This window comes from Hippocampus zosterae, chromosome 19, assembly GCF_025434085.1.
Source record: "Hippocampus zosterae strain Florida chromosome 19, ASM2543408v3, whole genome shotgun sequence".
In the NCBI taxonomy this organism is placed as follows: Eukaryota; Metazoa; Chordata; class Actinopteri; order Syngnathiformes; family Syngnathidae; genus Hippocampus; species Hippocampus zosterae.
Genome location: NC_067469.1, coordinates 7947238 through 7964112, shown reverse-complemented (window position 1 = coordinate 7964112; position 16875 = coordinate 7947238). Strand labels below are relative to the sequence as shown.

The 16875-nt window shown below is 44.1% G+C and overlaps 1 long non-coding RNA gene across 1 annotated transcript; it reads left to right on the top strand.

Annotated features, from left to right (window-relative positions):
- The first annotated feature begins 830 nt into the window (after positions 1 to 830).
- LOC127592225 (uncharacterized) lies at positions 831 to 5678 on the top strand. Its single transcript, XR_007960088.1, has 3 exons — positions 831 to 940; positions 2377 to 2515; positions 3758 to 5678. It is a non-coding gene; the product is annotated as an uncharacterized LOC127592225 (long non-coding RNA).
- Positions 5679 to 16875: the final 11197 nt, after the last annotated feature.

Below are 16875 nucleotides of genomic sequence, written 5' to 3'. Positions count from 1 at the left end.
ATGTAGGCTAGGTATTTTGGGTCAAATTGAAACAACCACTTAGTGTTCAAAACCAAGACCGTGGGTCAAACCGTGGTGCTGGAAATGGGCTGCCCTCTTGGTGGATGAGATCCTGGCTCCCGTGAATGCGGCGTGAGTCATTGTGGACTTGGCCAGCGGCGAGGTGGAAATGACAGATTGCTGACACGCACAAGGAAAATGTTACCTTGGCAGGGGGGGAGAGCTACGGAAGAGCCTTTGGATGCGTAGGTGTGAATACATCATCTGGACCGCTAGGATGTCCGACAGGTGATTCTATTGGATTGTAGCAAGTTGCTGCATAGAGCCCAGCGTGTTTTTCTGACTACGCGAGGCTTAACGAATTAAATTAATTAAAGATGTAAACTGTAAAGAAGCCGCGACTTGCAAAAGACTTTTCGCCTTGAGTCATAAAGGCGTTTTCTTCTACATTGGAGAAACCAAGCAGGTGAATGGTGCAACATCAGTGAGCAGCTTCTTCAGTTTGTTGGCTATGAAAGAAGGGACATTCCATTTGCAGACATCTATATTCAAATTCTAGATAGGGAGGCGCAGCCTGTCAATCAGCCAGCTGATTTTATAGGCTATTAGCTCTTTTAAAGTTGCCTAAAATTGATCATTTTTATTCGCCCTGTTTTCTTTTCCTTGTTTTTAATTACTGCATAAGACGCTAATGACATTCAAACATCCCTTATGATCCAAAAATGCAAAAAAAATGTGCTTTTATCAATGCTTCTGTTGTAAAGTTAAAGAAATCATATCTTCGAAGTGATAACATACCATTAAAGAATATATTCTATTCATTACATATCTTTTTTTCTTCATTTTCCCCCCTGGACAGCCATGCAATGTCAGAAAGACCCATAAAATGCCACTGTGACCATGGTGCTCTGCTTTTACATCATGAGGCGGCTTCAAAAGGGTGAGTAGTTTGACTTTATTTTAGTTTTCACATTGCAGTGGTTCACTTAATTTCATGCTCATTTAGCAGTTCAGGATGTTAGTTACTCAAAACAACATAGTTCCACTTGGACAGGACATGTCGGTTCCGGATTATTTTTTTTTTTTGATCGACACTAACATTTGGATGACCTCCCGCTTTCCGAAACCTCCCTTTCAAAGTGAGTGCACCCCTAATTTATTATTTTTTTTAAATGGCCAAAGTTGTCGCTGTATATCAATGAGTGCTCGTTACAGAATGAAAGTGGTGGAGCATATGAAGGGCTGTTTGTTGGTACTTGATGAATCATTCACATGATGATGTCTGTGACTCCACCCGTTGACTTTTTTGCCACACTGAGGACGAGCTTCCTTTTGCTCCGCGTAGGATTGGGAAGGATTGCCATTTATTTCCATGATTAATGCAAATTAAACTTTGCACGGCTGAGGTCATTTCAGTAGTTGAGGTGACCACTTTTTGACAGTTTTGCCTCGTAAATACACTTCTTCTGTGTTCTTGTTTTCCTTCAATATGAATGAAGTTTTATGTACCCTAGGCCAAATTGTTATGGTTACACGTGAGTAACTGGGTTCAGAGGATGTGCCAAAACCTGGAAGTGAGTATTCTTTCCAGCAGGGGGCAGTGGTTTACATGCTACTCTGAAAGGCTTTGCTGCAATGCTTTATCTACGTCAAGTAAAGGCCGTGCCTTTAATTTTTAGGCCATTGTTATACTCATTTATGATGACGTACTACTTTATTCCAACTCTGAGCAAAGAATTATCAATATTATGCATTTCTACTTGAAAAATACAGCTTTATGCTCTTGATATGAATTTTTGCTTGAAAACTTTATTCCCATTTTATTGTACTTCCTAAAAACAAAAATAAAAAACAAATATTCGTCCAGACTTTAATCCTTTGACATCACACACTGATCACTTACAACTTCATTCTCATTGTGTGCCTGATTTGTGACTTTGCCACCAGGGGGCAGTAAGATGTATACGCACAGAATGCGAGGAGGGTTGATGACGAAACATGGAACACCTTCGCAGCAAAGCTGGAATAATATTAGTTGTTTTTTTTCTGCACAGGATGTTTCTGTGTATTTTTATGTCGTCTCTTTGTGTGTGTTGCCACCAATTAAGTTATTTATAGCTTTATAAATACCACAATATCGATGTGAGTTGCTTGAGCTCTTCTGAGGCATTCCCCTATTATGCGTTAGCATTAGGCTAAGACTTAAATCTCACAAGATTACCACTTTTCCTTCCTCAAATAAGCTTACTTGGGTATTCTGATAGGTACATTTTTTCTCTTCTTTCACAGCATTGCAACTTTCCAAACAGTTGTAATAATGTTTTTTAATGAAACCCTGTAGAAACTGTTCATTTTAGCATGCGTTTCTTCCATTAGCGCACAGGTGTCAAACTCCAGTCCTCGAGGGCCATTATGCTGCATTTTTTCTATCGCTCCCTGCTGCGACACACCTGCTTGAAATGATCAGGAACTTTATCAGGCTCATGCAGAGCTCGCTGATGAGCAATACATACAGGTAAGTGGCCCTTGAGTACCGTGGTTTGACACTGAAGCATTGTTGTATTACTTTGAATGTTGTTGTACCTGCATCCTTGGAATTCCTCGTGGCAGTCCAGGAATGCCAACTTTGACTTAAAAAATATTTTCACTGTCATGTACTCACCCCCCCCCCCCCCCCCCACCCCCCAGAAGAAATATTTGCTCATAAATAATGATGAGCTACAGCTGGCAGTGGCGGCATGTACACAAAGTTGGTCATTGATGGCTCGCACTGGATGGCAGAAGCTTTGTGGCTTCTCCCTTTGCGCTTCAGAGGCTTGTGCTCGTCCTATTTGGGCAAATATTGATGTTTTCCTCAATAGGAAGTAGCCCGCTAGGTAGCGATGTGTGTGACAGAATGTTCAGGCCACTTCAAAGTGACACTTTTGAGCCAAAATACACCTGTGTGTACTTGGTTATGACACAGAACATCAGTCCGTTTCGAAAGGATCAAAGGATGGGCACATGCATATGTGTACATGGTTGTGTTCTTCATTTTATTTATTCATTAATCTTTTTTTCAAAGAATATATGCACCAAGTTCCGGGAAACTGGCAGTAAACCTGCAGCGCCACTGTACACATCATTAAAGTTCAACTGTACTGGTTGTAGTTGTTAGCTTATTTGATTGAGTCAAACCTGATCCCAAATTCTCCATTTGGGTAAATGTTAGGGCTGTCCTGTAGCTTTGGACCCCAACTGCTAACTTTTGACTCTTTCACTGCCATTGACGGCTTAAGGCGTCAAAAGATTCATATTTACTGGGCGGTCGTTGAATGAGTTGCAGTAGTTTGCTCACTTAATTAAAACACTTATAGGCCCAAATCAATGTTCACCTTGTAGTTTATACCACCACCTGTAACCCTGCACTCTGTAATTCAAACAAACGCTGACACCTAAACCATAATGCCACAATCTAGAACATAGACCCTGACCTTCCAAAGCATCCCCTCCACGCTGGAAAACAGAGCGCCTTTGTTCTGGATCGATAATCTACCTTCGCCCCCGTAATCTCCTCCAGTCCCCTCACTTCCTTCTCACCTTTGCGCCCAACCTTTTGTCCTTGATTTTGCGTTAACAACTATGAGACCACACATGTTCTTTGGTAATGCTAGGCCAGCGTTTCTTACGGGCTGCCAAAAGGTGAAAGTCGTCTTCAAACAAACCGTTTGGAAGTTTAAATGTCGTGTAGGTCAAAACGTCCCTTGTATGTTTGCAGAGAATGTCGTAACCATGGAGGAGAATTGCGGGGAGACCAACGTGACCTCACGTGATGCCACGCACGTCGTAACCTTTGCGACCAACCCTCGCCGTTGGTGGGAAAGAACGATGGCGATGGCTCCAAGGTGGCCGCGTTGTTCCTGCGCATGGGGGAAAAAAAAAAACAAAGAAAAAGGATGCGGTCAGACCACACATACAGGTACGCGCGTGCATACACACGCACACACCAAATTTCAGCTCTTGTTATGTTGAGCTTCTCTCGGCCTGTCACCATAATTATTACGTCAAGTTATATTTTGACAAAGTAAATGGACATGACCGTTTTCCCCCAACCCCCAGAATCGCTAAATTGTCATTTACATGCGTGTTTGTTTACATACATCATCAACATTCAGCCGCTTCGCTGCTGCTCCTGTCAATCAACTTGCTGGCTGCTGTGTTGTGAGAGGCAGGCCTCACACACGGACACTGTTGAAGCCGAGAGAATGAATGGCCCTCTTTAAGTTTTCCTGACAACTGTCGGTGTACAATCAGCGAACGTTTAAGCGGCACAAATGGAATTGGTTCCAAATTCTTAAGGCCGCGGCAGAGTCAGAATCAGATTTATTTGCCATTTATGCAAGGAAGACACAAGCTATTTACTTCCCAGTGACGCCCCCGTTCAGAGGAACATAGACAAGACAGCAATAACCAACATGGGGGAGACAGAACGGGAAGCCTGGCGGGTCGCTGTTAAGCGCTCCGATATCCGATATCTTACATGTGAAAGGAAAACAGTTGGGAAGAAGGGGCGGGAGGACAAAAGACTCCAACCATTCTCCTCAAAGTGTGGATGGTTTGAGCGAGAGATAAAAAAAAAACTCACCACATGTAGCATACATTTAAAAACACAACACAGCAGTTCTCAAGACTTATGAATACGGCGAAGACTTTGACATTACGCCTGCAGCTGTCTGAATAGTTTGGATTCAAGCTCAATGAACGCAAAGTGGCTTGCTAACATCTACGCCGCCTTGATCCGAAGAAAAGTTATAACACAGCAAAATACAACCATCTTGTTTTTTGTCCTTGCAATGACGTGTGGCACTTTCCTATCATCGCTAAGGGCTCATTTACAGCTGCCTCTTGAGTCCCAAGGGTGGATTATTTGCATTCATTGAAGGCCGTTTGACGTCCGAAGTGGACAAAGTTAACAGGACGTACTGGCGAAAGAGCGCCCTGGAATGCACGGGCCGGCCTGTCTGGGTCAGAGGCTAAGAGGGGAGGGCCAGAGGTTGGCGAAGATCCGCTGGGCAAACAGGACGCTGGAAGGCAGGGTGAGGAAGCAGCGTTTACTCGCAGCGGTGTGAGATGTTCGTCACACCAGCTGGAAGCTCAGACGACATTTTCCTCCCCCCTCCCTTTCTCAGGCTAGAGTGTGCTGTCAGGATACGGAAGGGTCGCAGGTACATTAGGAAACGGAAAAATAAGCAGTGGAAATTTTCAAAATGACACCAAAGTTTAGTCCAACAGTAAAAGTAGTTCTTTCTCAGAAATTGAGTACGTAGCTGCTTTTCAGCTCTCATCCGCTTTGTGAAGTGATGTCAGAGTGGAAATGAACTGACGTTGGCCATGTGAGTTTGTTGTTCTGCCTGGGAGTGAGTCTAAAGTATTTCGTTAACCGGTTTTAGATAGTTCACATAGCTGGTAGAAAACGTTCACTGCAAGGTCGCGCTATTGGAATGTATTCATTTTGACTTGAGTTTCTTAAGAGTGGTTGGTGGAAGTTCTTGAAAATATGCCACATTGGAAGGTACTGTATTGCCTCAGCCACTCTTTGCATATCTTCCCTCTACCAAGCCATGTTCCCCGAAATACTATCAAAGGTGGTGGCTTTTTCATGGGTAAAAGTTATTGGCCTTACTGACTGCTCGCACCATCAATGAATCCAGTTACCTGCCTCCGCCCACTTGAAGAGAAAATTCTACTTTTTGGTCTCTCACCAATGCGAGCCCTTCAGTTTATATATATAAAAAAAAGTTCAAAACGTTACTCCATATTAAATAAAAAATATTAATCTATATTTTTACTTAAATATATATTTTGAGAGCAAAAATAATGCACTTACGGTAATCATGTAAGAAATAAGTACAGGAGTATTTATTTTTTTCCCCCAAACTAATAATTACCAAAAGATGTCGGGTTTATCTATTTGCTTAAACATTACCTCTGGTTAGACTTGATGAATGCACAGTATTTGTGCAAACACGACTTTTGGTAAGGATTAGTGAGTGTTAGTATTTTGTGTTTTCCAGTAAAATTAAAAAAAAAAAAGTCTCCTCAGTTTAAGCAGGAACTGGTCCCAGGCTATTTGCGGGTTTTTTTTCCTCCAGTTTTTGTACTGTGACCTGTTCGGATTGACCCTCAGTTATAAATCATTTCACCACATCAAACAAAGCTCTTAATATGGACTCCTCTTTTTATGGTGGCCTTAATATATCTCTATCCCATTTACCAGACTCACATGCCTTTCGTTTAGCAACACAAACTTTCACACATTCCTAACTGGCTTTCACAAAAAAAAAAAAAAAAAACAAACCCCCCCATAAAAAAACCCTCTTTTAGGTTAATACGTTGGCTTGAACATTGTCTTATCTTCATTTTTATGTTTTGCTCCTTCAGCAGTGCGCGAGACGAGCTTTTTAAAGTTTGTTTTTTCGCTCACATTGGCCTTGGCAGAGGTATGCAGTGTCTCGCGTGAATGTGAATGGACTGGTTTAAATGTTATTCTATGTCTGATTCTACCTTCCGTTTGACTCAGTCAAGAAACCAAACAAATGGCCTTCTTTCCCGCCGGACAAAAAAAAAAAGCCACAAACACCCGCCAACATCTGGTTTTTGTCTGTACTGGGAAAAATGGTACACCCTGCATTACAGACGATGAAGTAGTAAAGTTAATTTATTGGCTGGTGTACTGCATGTTGGAAACGGTACCTGACAGAGCAAACCATATCTTGTGGTCCCACAAAAACATGCTCAAAAATGCAAAGGTACAGTTTGGACGTCGTTTGGACACTGTGTGTTGCGGGCCTTACTGTGGAAACGCTGAAGAACGCTATTAAAAGATTTCTAATTGTCTGCTAGGGATGTGCGAGTACCGATAACGGGTATCGAATCAGGACAATACGATCTTATTTTAAGTTTTCTGGTACTCATGTAGGCTGCCGATAACAGAAAGTGCCTCTTCGGCCGTAGTTGTTGCTATACTGTGGCAGTTTACGATCTAGTCAGAAAGAAAGGTCTGTTCATATTTTTGGACTCATTGTGTTGAAGTACTAGAAGTATTGATAAGATAAGATATCCTTTATTCGTCCCACAATGGGGAAATTTACAGCCTCCAGCAGCAAGAATGTATGTAGAAAGAAGAAAGGAGAAAGAGAGAAAAAAACAACAACAAACATCTTTCAATTAAATACAATATGAACACAAATGGATAAAAATTATTATTATTATTATGGTTATTTTTTATTCATCAGCCTGACAGCAGTCGGTAGGAACGAGCGTCGGTATCTCTCCTTCTTGCAGCGCGGGTGTAACAGTCTCTGGCTGAAGGAGCTACCAAGTGCTGTCAGGGTGGGCTGGAGGGGGTGGGAGGGACTGGCCATCATAGCTTTTAGCTTAGTTAGCATCCTTCTGTTGCCCACCTCCTCCAGAGTGTCAAGGGAGCAACCCAGGACAGAACTGGCCTTCCTGACCAGTCGCTCCAGTCTCTTTCTGTCCCGGGCCGAAATGCTGCCTGACCAGCAGACAATGCCATAATGGATGGCCGAGGCCACCACCGAGTTGTAGAACGTCTTAAGGAGTGACCCCTGAACCCCAAAAGACCTCAGTTTCCTGAGTAGGAAGAGTCGGCTCTGTCCTTTCCTAATCAGGGTGTCCGTGTTTGTAGACCAGTCCAGTTTGTCGTTGAGAAGAACACCAAGGTACTTGTAGGAGGCCACCCTCTCTATGTCCATACCCTAGATGTTCATCGGTGCTGGTGAGGACTTTTTCCTGCAGAAATCCACAACCAACTCCTTAGTTTTCCTAGGGTTGATCTGGAGGAGATTCTGCTGGCACCAGTCCACAAAGTCCTTTGTCAGTCCCCTATACTCCCGATCGTCCCCTTCTGTAATGAGGCCAACATTCGCAGAGTCATCGGAGAACTTCTGAAGGTGGCAGTTTGGAGTGTCGTGTCTGAAGTCCGAGGTGTAGAGGATGAACAGGAATGGAGCCAGAACAGTCCCCAGCGGCGCTCCAGTGCTGCAGAGAAGCCGGTCCGACTCACAGCTCTGCACTCTCACGTACTGCGGCCGATTTGTGAGGTAGTCTATGATCCATGCTGTGAGATGGTGGTCCACTCTGGCGTTCTGCAGTTTGCCTCCCAGCAAATTGGGCTGGATGGTGTTGAAGGCACTGGAGAAATCAAAGAACATGATTCTCACAGTGCTCCCAGCCTTCTCCAAGTGTGACAGCACTGAGTGGAGGAGGTAGATAATGGCGTCTTCCACGCCGATGCCAGGCTGATAGGCAAACTGCAGCGGGTCCAGTGACGGGCTCATCAGCGGTCGAAGGTGGGCGAGGATGAGTCTCTCCAGCGTCTTCATCAGGTGGGACGTCAGCGCCACCGGTCTGTAGCTGTTCAGCTCCTTAGGGTGGGGGGTCTTGGGCACTGGGACCAGGCACGAAGTTTTCCACAGCTGTGGAGCTCTGCCCAGCTTCAGGCTCAGTTTGAAGATGTGCTGGACAATGTTACACAGCTGGTCAGAGCAGGTCCTGAGGAGCCGGGAACTGATCTTGTCCGGACCTGCTGCCTTCCTCACATTCATCTTCCTCAGTTGGTTCCTTACCTGCTCTGTTGTGACGGACAGGCAGGAACCAGGTGACATACTGGGTTGATGAGAGCTGGTCGAAAGAGGAGGGGGAGAAGAAGTCCTCAGTCAGAGAGGTTGCAGTTTGTGGTTGGGGGAAGGGACAGACGACTGGTCGAAATGGTTGAAAAAATGGTTCAGTCCATCTGCCCAGTCCTTGTCCTTCTCGATCACTGTCTTTGGGTTGTATTGGCTTTCGGAATTATCAATGAGTGAAATCGCGTACTGATATTGGTCAAGAAAGAAGTGGAATCGAACATCCACCCCTATTGCCTATAGATGCCATAGAATAGCATAGCACCACTTTTCTGTTTGACAGGCCAAAGTGGAGCTCCTCCCGTTACCTCTACATAGTTCCCCTGTGCCAAGATGCCTCCTGATGGAGTCAGATCAGTACTTTTATATTCCCCCCCAAAATCTGAGAAACAGGTGGTTTCGCGAACATGTCGGGGGAACGTTTGTGCCGCTTGGTGGAGAACTGGGCATTACGCGATGCATATTGAAAAAAATCTGTGTAATTCTCTTGGACAGCGTGATGGTTTTTGGTTATGCCAACAGACAGTTCACATCACAGTAATGGAAGAGGAAATGTTTGGTCGCCAGAATATGGAAATTGGGAATCATGAACATGTCTTCGGGCGATCCATCCACAAGTGTTGAGATGTTTTTGTCTGGAGCAAATGTTGCATTGACTGACCGGTGTTTCCGTCCGCTGATGACATGCTGGAATACTGTTGGCACGTTGAGCGGTGTGACATTTCGCAGCTTCGATTATATAATTAAAAAAGCGAAAGCGGGACATCGGCCCTCAATCGTTTGACTGTGGCTCCGTTTTCCACGTTGATGAGAGGCCATGTTGTTCATGTGGCTCTCGCTCAGACCGGTCTAAACTGCCCCACGCTAGGGGCACAGGGCATCAAACGATATTTTTAATCAAGCGGTCAAGAAAGCTATTGCACAAACATTCTAAAGTAGCTTAGGTCAACAGAGTGGCAGAGCCCCTGTTCTGTTCGCTGGAACGGCGGAGCGCTGCGCCAAACAGGCCCCTCTTTGTGTCAGCGTCCAGCGGCCTCACGCCACAGCGCAGGGCTCAGGAATCCTGTTTGTTTTCTTTCAAATTTCTCAGCCCGGTCCTTCGCTTACGAGCGCATTTTAAGGCGTGCATCTGTGTTTGCGTCCCCAGCGCTGCAACACTGCGGCTCATTGAGCGTTTGCTCATTTGGAGGGCGAGGGCCAAAGTTGACAAGCTTTTAAAGTGGCGCATGCAATAGCACCCCGTCGACTTTTAGCTTATGTACATCTCGGGCCCACTTGCAGCTTGTTTGTATGGACACTGACACGCGGCAAAAAAAAAAAAAAAGGCAAATACGACTAAGATTAAAGATCAAGGCAAACCATTTTGTCCACCATTATATTTTTTCTTACGCGGGAGGCTTGATTTCACCAAACAGAATCAAATAGTTTGATTTTAAAACGTGCCGCCCTGCATACCAGGTATACATCGGGTTGATGTTGCGGATGCTTTGTTGTTTCTTTGAATTGAAATCACTTGAATAGTTTGGGCTTGTACCTCCATTGAGTGGTATCGTATGGAGATACAAATCAAATCATCTTTTATTGGAGAGATGTTTCAATAAGAATGACCTGTTCTCCGTCACATTTTAACTGACTCAGTGTAAAACCAAGCTATTGCATAACAGAGGTTGGAAAGATTTCCACATCCAGGCCCTCAGTTGGATGCTGAGCCTTTATTTATGGGACACTCTGGATTTTTTTTTTTGGCCACTTAAAATGATCATTAAACCTTGATGCTATGTTACATCCACCTTTAATGACATAGGCAAAAAAAGTCTCACAGCATCCCCCCAAAAACAAAAAAAACAAAACGAAACCCAAACAACTCAAAATAATGGTCGTTTAACTCTGTGAGGGCGGCCCGGTGGTCGAGTACTTAGCGAGTCGACTTTACAGTGCAGCGGTTCGATTCCAGCTCAGGCCTTCCTGTGTGGCGTTTGCATGTTCTCCCTGTGCCTGTGTGGGTTTTCTCCGGGTACTCCGGTTTCCTTCCACATTCCAAAAACATGCACGGCAGGCTGATTGGACACTCAAAAATTGTCCCTGGGTGTGGATATGCTGGCAACCGGTTCTGGGTTTCCCCCGCCTACTGCCCGAAGACAGTTGGGACAGGCTCTGACGCGCCCCGCGACCCTTGTGAGGATAAGCGGATCGGAAAATGAATGGGTGGATGGTAACTTGGTGTGAAATCTAGTTGAACACAAAGCTCTTATTCTGTGGTGTGAATAGCAGCTAGTGCCATCTAGTGCACAGGCATTTAATTGTTTTGCCTTTTCACAACACTGACATGGATTGATAGATGTGTTGCATTTGTCTTTGTGCCCTCGTGCAGTAACAGTGTGGCTCATTCAACGTTATTTGTGTTCCAGACTCCCTTTGGCTTCTTTTTGAGTAAATCGGCTTATTGGACATTTCACAAAGCTCACTAACACCATTGTTGCTGACTGGACAAGGTCCTCAGACTTTATTGTTCTATGCTTGATGCACACAAGTGCACCAACATGTTTGGCTAATCACCATAACGCCTCTGTTATAGTTTCTTACACATGTACAAAGAATGATGACACAACATTTCCAGAAATTGCCTCATCCATCCATGACTCTTGTGCATATTTTTGAGATGAGTGATCCCTCTGACAACATTGTAACGACGGCCAATGAAAAGCATGTGGTCCACACTTAGACTGCTTGCAATAAGTCCTCCGATAATTACACATTCTCACATTAACAAACGTTATTATTAAATATTAAAATAATTAATAAAAAGAAATCATAAATAATAAATAATAAAATTAAAATAAAGCATGCATATTAAAGAATATATAATGGATGTAATCTTTTCTTTTTTGGGAAAGTGCAGCTTCAATAATTTGTCGTATTTTTTAGAAAACAAAAAATGCAATGTACCCCTGCGATTAGCATTTCAATAAATATATTAATTTTATGCTACATAAAGTCAATGGCGTTCATTATTGCTTTGCAAAGTCCAGGAAAAATGACAGTTGCGTGATATTTGTGTTGTTTCATGTTGATGTTGATCGATACAGTTGTACCAATCAAAGTGTCGTAAGCATGCTGTGTTGGTAAGCGTACCTTGGCTCAAGCACCCCCCCCCAACAAAAAAAACAAGCTCTGCACAAAGTTAACAAAAATATTTAAAAAACAAAAGACAAAAAAGCGTGCGAAATAACACCATGTCCGTGTGTCCATCTCGTGCTTGACACTTAAATATTTCTTTCCCTAGCGTGACATGTTTCTAACCCTTTCCCGCTCCATTTCCAGTAAGCTGAGGAAATGCCTACTCTGGGCCTGGCCCAGTAAAATGCCACATATAAAGGCGTCCCCTTTTCCAATTGGGCCGCTGTGAAAAGCAAGCCCTCGCGTCCCGAACATCCAGCACCTGCATAAACATGGGCAGGCCGAGGAGCGTTGAATGGCCGCCCTGCCAGGCGCAATAAAGCAAACATACCTGCGAACGCTTGCCGTGAAAAGAACGCGAATACAGTCGACCGCAAGAGGCGTGCGCACAAGAGACGCCTTTTCAATTTGGATGGTTAACGCGAATCAAAGTCGGTGTGAAAAGTAGATGAGGCTATTAGAGCTGTCAAAACTTTGGGAGTAACACAATACAAGATCAGTGCGGGGCAGGGGGATGCCCCAGCCGATGGGGCAATTATTATTCTTTCGAATTCCAATGACCCTGAGATTTTGGCACCTGGCATTAGAACAAAATAAGTATAAATCGAGCAATTTCAGTTCCCTACTCTGTATTAACTCATTCACTACCAGCCAAATCGTTTGGCACACTGCCAGCACTCGTTTTAGTACATTTTGTCAGGACCCACAAAAATATCGCCTTGCAATTTTGTTTAGCATTTCAAAATGTCATACATCTGAACTTTTGTAAACCAAGGTCTCTGCTGGCTCTGATACGCAACGTAGATGATGGCATTATTTGTAACAATGCACAGTGGTACCTCTACTTGCGAACATCATACGAAATTTTCAAGTTGCGAAACGCCTCAACAGGAAAATATTGCCTCTTGTTATGGAAGAAATTTCAAGATACGAAAGGTCAAAATGCAGTATGGGTTGCTATTCGTAGCTCCGAATTTCCTGAACGCGACATACTTCTAGCGGCTCTGCCATTGGCTATTACCTAGCCTCTTCCTGACTTCCCATTGGCTAAGAGGGACCTCTACCGTATGTATCCCTGTGTAGATAGATAGACAGATAGATATCTGATAGATATGCAAAAGCAAACAACCTCTGATCAGTTCTTGACAAAACGCCAGGAAAAAAAACCCTTCTGAGAGAGAACATGAGCTAAAGAGGGCAAAAAAACGATGAGGACGCAGTTAAATGTTAAATGACCATCATTTTTATTCTGTATTCTATTCATTGTTTTTTTCCATTATGCGTAACTCTCATTTATTGTGCAATAATCTAATTGTAATATGTATTTGTTCCATATTTGGATGCAGTTTTATGCTTTAGAAAACATTTATGTTGAATTTTGGGAGGGCTTGGAACGGATGAGGGCATTTACATGGAAAACGCGTCTCTACTTACAAACTTTTCTAGTTAAGGAATTTCTTCCAGAACCAAATAATTTTGTAAGTAGACGGTACTAATTTTTGGGTGAGGAAAAGTAGATCCCTCAAAATTCACAATGGCGTTATTTCCCACCAAACTACGCTCTGTGTTACATGTTGGTTACACCTGTAATATACAGGTAAATCCAGTTTATTCACTGAGTGCTGTACATTGGGACCGTCAGATTTTGTGAGTTTCTAGTGAGGAAAAGCAGTTAGGAATCTTGTGGGGGAATTGGCTTGTGTGAATTATTTAAGTGTACAAGTTTGAGAACATGTCCGCCGGAGGACAGGCTATGCTGTGACAGAACACCTCGCGGTTCAAACGAGCCGCACCAGCAGAGGCAGACAATTCCTCGTATTCACATGGCATCACACAACACCTCTACGTTGCGTAACCCTCGGGCCCGCACTTTTCCATTATTGTATACCATGAACGTGATATTTTTGATGCTGGGGACTTCGGCTCAAGAAGCTGAAGTTCTGCCATTTGGATGTATGAGGTGCAGCTGGTTGCTTCAGGTCTCTTGGCACAGAACTGGGTTTATACCGCAACGGCTAAAACGGAGCTTGAGCTATACGGCAACGATGGAGAATTTATATAATATCCGGAGGTTTTAATGCAGGCATGTCCAGCTCCGAGCCTGGAGGCCCGCCTTTCTATATTTGAATCAGGTGTGTTGCAGCCGGGAGAGATGGGGAAAACTGGCAGGACAGCCGCCCTTCAGGACCGTGTTTTAGACATCCGTTTGAATGTGTGAACTCACTGGAACTAGCATTGATGCTAGCAGACATCAGGTATTCTATGATGGTGAATGATCCAATAGACCACTTTTATCGCCACCTTTTATGGGTATGTGGTTAGTCGGCGAGCCAAACGTACGTCAGCAAACATTTTTGGCTAGATCTTATCACCACAGTGGAACTTAATCTAGCAGAGCAAGTTTAGCATCTTTCGATATGTGGCAAATGTAAGTAATCGTAACGGAGGTGTTTGGCTATTTTGGTGATGATCCAAATTAGGATCGTTTGTCCTCGGTAGAGGTTTGTGCTGCGCAAACATCGCCAAATGGACAAAACGGGTCACCCGCCGCTCGTTTACCACCTCCGTTCGACATATTAGCTCATGTTGTGAGCACCCTCGAGGTCGGAGAGGCGTGTGAAACTTTTGACAGTGAGATGAGCGACGGCGCCGTCCTGCGTCATCACTTCCTCCTCACCTTGCCGAGGAATCCGCCATCACCCCCCCACCTAACCCCCCCTCTGTCTCGTTCCGTGTTGTTGCGAAGACCGCCGTCATGGCTGTATTATTTTTATTTTTTCCACTGTCCCGCTCCAGCTGACTGTTCGGAAGCAGAACACTTTACCATGAGTCATGTTGAATTTATATATATAGTTTGATATTCATGAGCAGGAAGTAGACCACTATTCACTCTAGCGGCCATATTGTTTAAAATAATTTGTCGATGGAGGTTTAGTGGAACCTCATTGTAATGCAGTGTCAAACAGTTGCTAACATCATGTTTGAGAGAGTAAAATCCTGGCAGAGGCTTTTTGAGGATCAGAAAAGAGGATGTGTGGTCGCTATATGCCTTTTGTTAATAGTGTGCATGAATAATGGCTACAGTAATAAAAATGTAGACATGTAAGAATACAAGACAATTGAGTAAAAAGAGCCCAGACAATTTTTTTTTTTCCAAGTCCGCAAAAAAAAAAAATCCCTCCAAAATGAGAACTTTGGGGCCGCTTTAGGCTTTTTGTTGACGCGAGTGAACAATGTCAAGAAATGGATAGAGACGCGCGTCTGGGCCCCAAAACGACCCGCCGTGACCTTCCCCCGGCTAGCTGACGCAGGCACGGACGAACAAGGGCGGTAGCTTGGACGGCACGAGGTGGCGGTTCAGGTTGAGCGTTAATGTTTGGCCTTGTAGCTCACACTTACATGAGGGAAAAGCCCAGACAGGGAGGGGTCCTTTTGTAGGCACTATGCAGGGGAAAAATCCCCCCCAAAAACGTCATCCTGTTTCTGGAACCAATTATAACCTTGCATGGGAACGCTGGTCAGGTGGTTACAGGTTGATTCCGTGTACAAATACATATGAATGACTTCCACAACAATGAATTAAAAAACTTTTATTTTTTTAAATGCAAACAATATATTCAGTGCTGCCTTGTCTTTTTCGAATGCAATTAATCTGTTCTGGCCCACCCCTTAAAAAAAATAAATAATTATAATACAATCCAGAAAACAGCACTGGATAATATTGTGACCATGTTTGTGTTCACCCAAAACGGGATTTGTTAGAGCAGCGTATTTTTTTAATGCAAACAATATATTCAGTGGTGCTTTTGCCTATTCAAACGCAATTAATCTGCTCTGGCTTACCCCTAAAAAAAACAACAAAAAAAACATCCTCTGAAAAAAAGGTCATCCGGTCACTTTCCATTCCTTCTCACCGCTGCAATCGGGCAACATAATTACAAGCTTCAAGAGCAACCTTGGACGTGAAAATCTAAACATTTTAACCTTGAGTGTACCCTTGCCCATCTTTGGCAGGATCTCATAATAACACATCCTGACTTGCGGTCGCAACTTCCTCTGTGCGCAGCGCGGGTCGAATCGCGCACAAACCAGCTTGTCAGTAATTTGCACGTCCACTTTGAGGTCGATGTTAACGGCAATTTGGCCTGGCGTTGCCGGTATGAGTGCCGACACTCGATGCGGGCTAAGGCGACATGAAAGCTGCGATGAAAAAAACATTTGATATTTGAGGAATGTTAAGGTGAAAGTGTTGGCACGTCACGGACAGAAAACACCTGCGAGAAAACATCAGGTTTGAGCGTCAACATTGACTTTGGAAGCGGCTAAGACAAAAGGAGTGGCGAGTGATTAAAGGCCGTGTTTTCATCCAAGGCGCTTACAGGAAGCTAATTAGGCCCAACTATGCTGTTGTGCGCCAGGCTAATAGAGGCGAGGGGAGGAGGGAGGCCGGCGGGAGGACTCGACGTTCCTGCTGGGAAGCGGCCGCCTCAAAAAGCAGGAATACGTATTTGCTTCAAACGGCGGTGCGCTAGGATGTGGTTCAGATCGCCGCAAGCTGAGTAAATTTGCCGCCGCTGTGAAGGCTGCGAACCGGCGGCCCAGTCGATTCGCTTTGAAACGCTCGGATAAGTCTGAACTGCAAATATTCGCTACGCGTTTTTGTGGTGCTCGGTCTGGCACTGGTGAAAAGTGTTTTAAAAGTACCACCGCCAAGGCCAGACAATCTGAATTCGTATCAGCGGTAAATAGTTACACATCTGTATTTGTTGAGTTATGTTTGAATCAAAGAGAAATGAAGGAAAGCGGTTGAAACTCTCACTTATGAAGTCAAGGCTGGCGTTGGAACTCGGTTCTCACTTTGTACCGGTTTGGAATGGTTGCCCACCAATGACAGATTGTCTGTACAGTCAACCGACCATTGACTGCTATGGATAATACAGCCTTCGGTTCACCTAAGATGACTTGACATCTTCCCAAATGTTTTCTCAACAATCTTGGCGTCATGTGACACTAT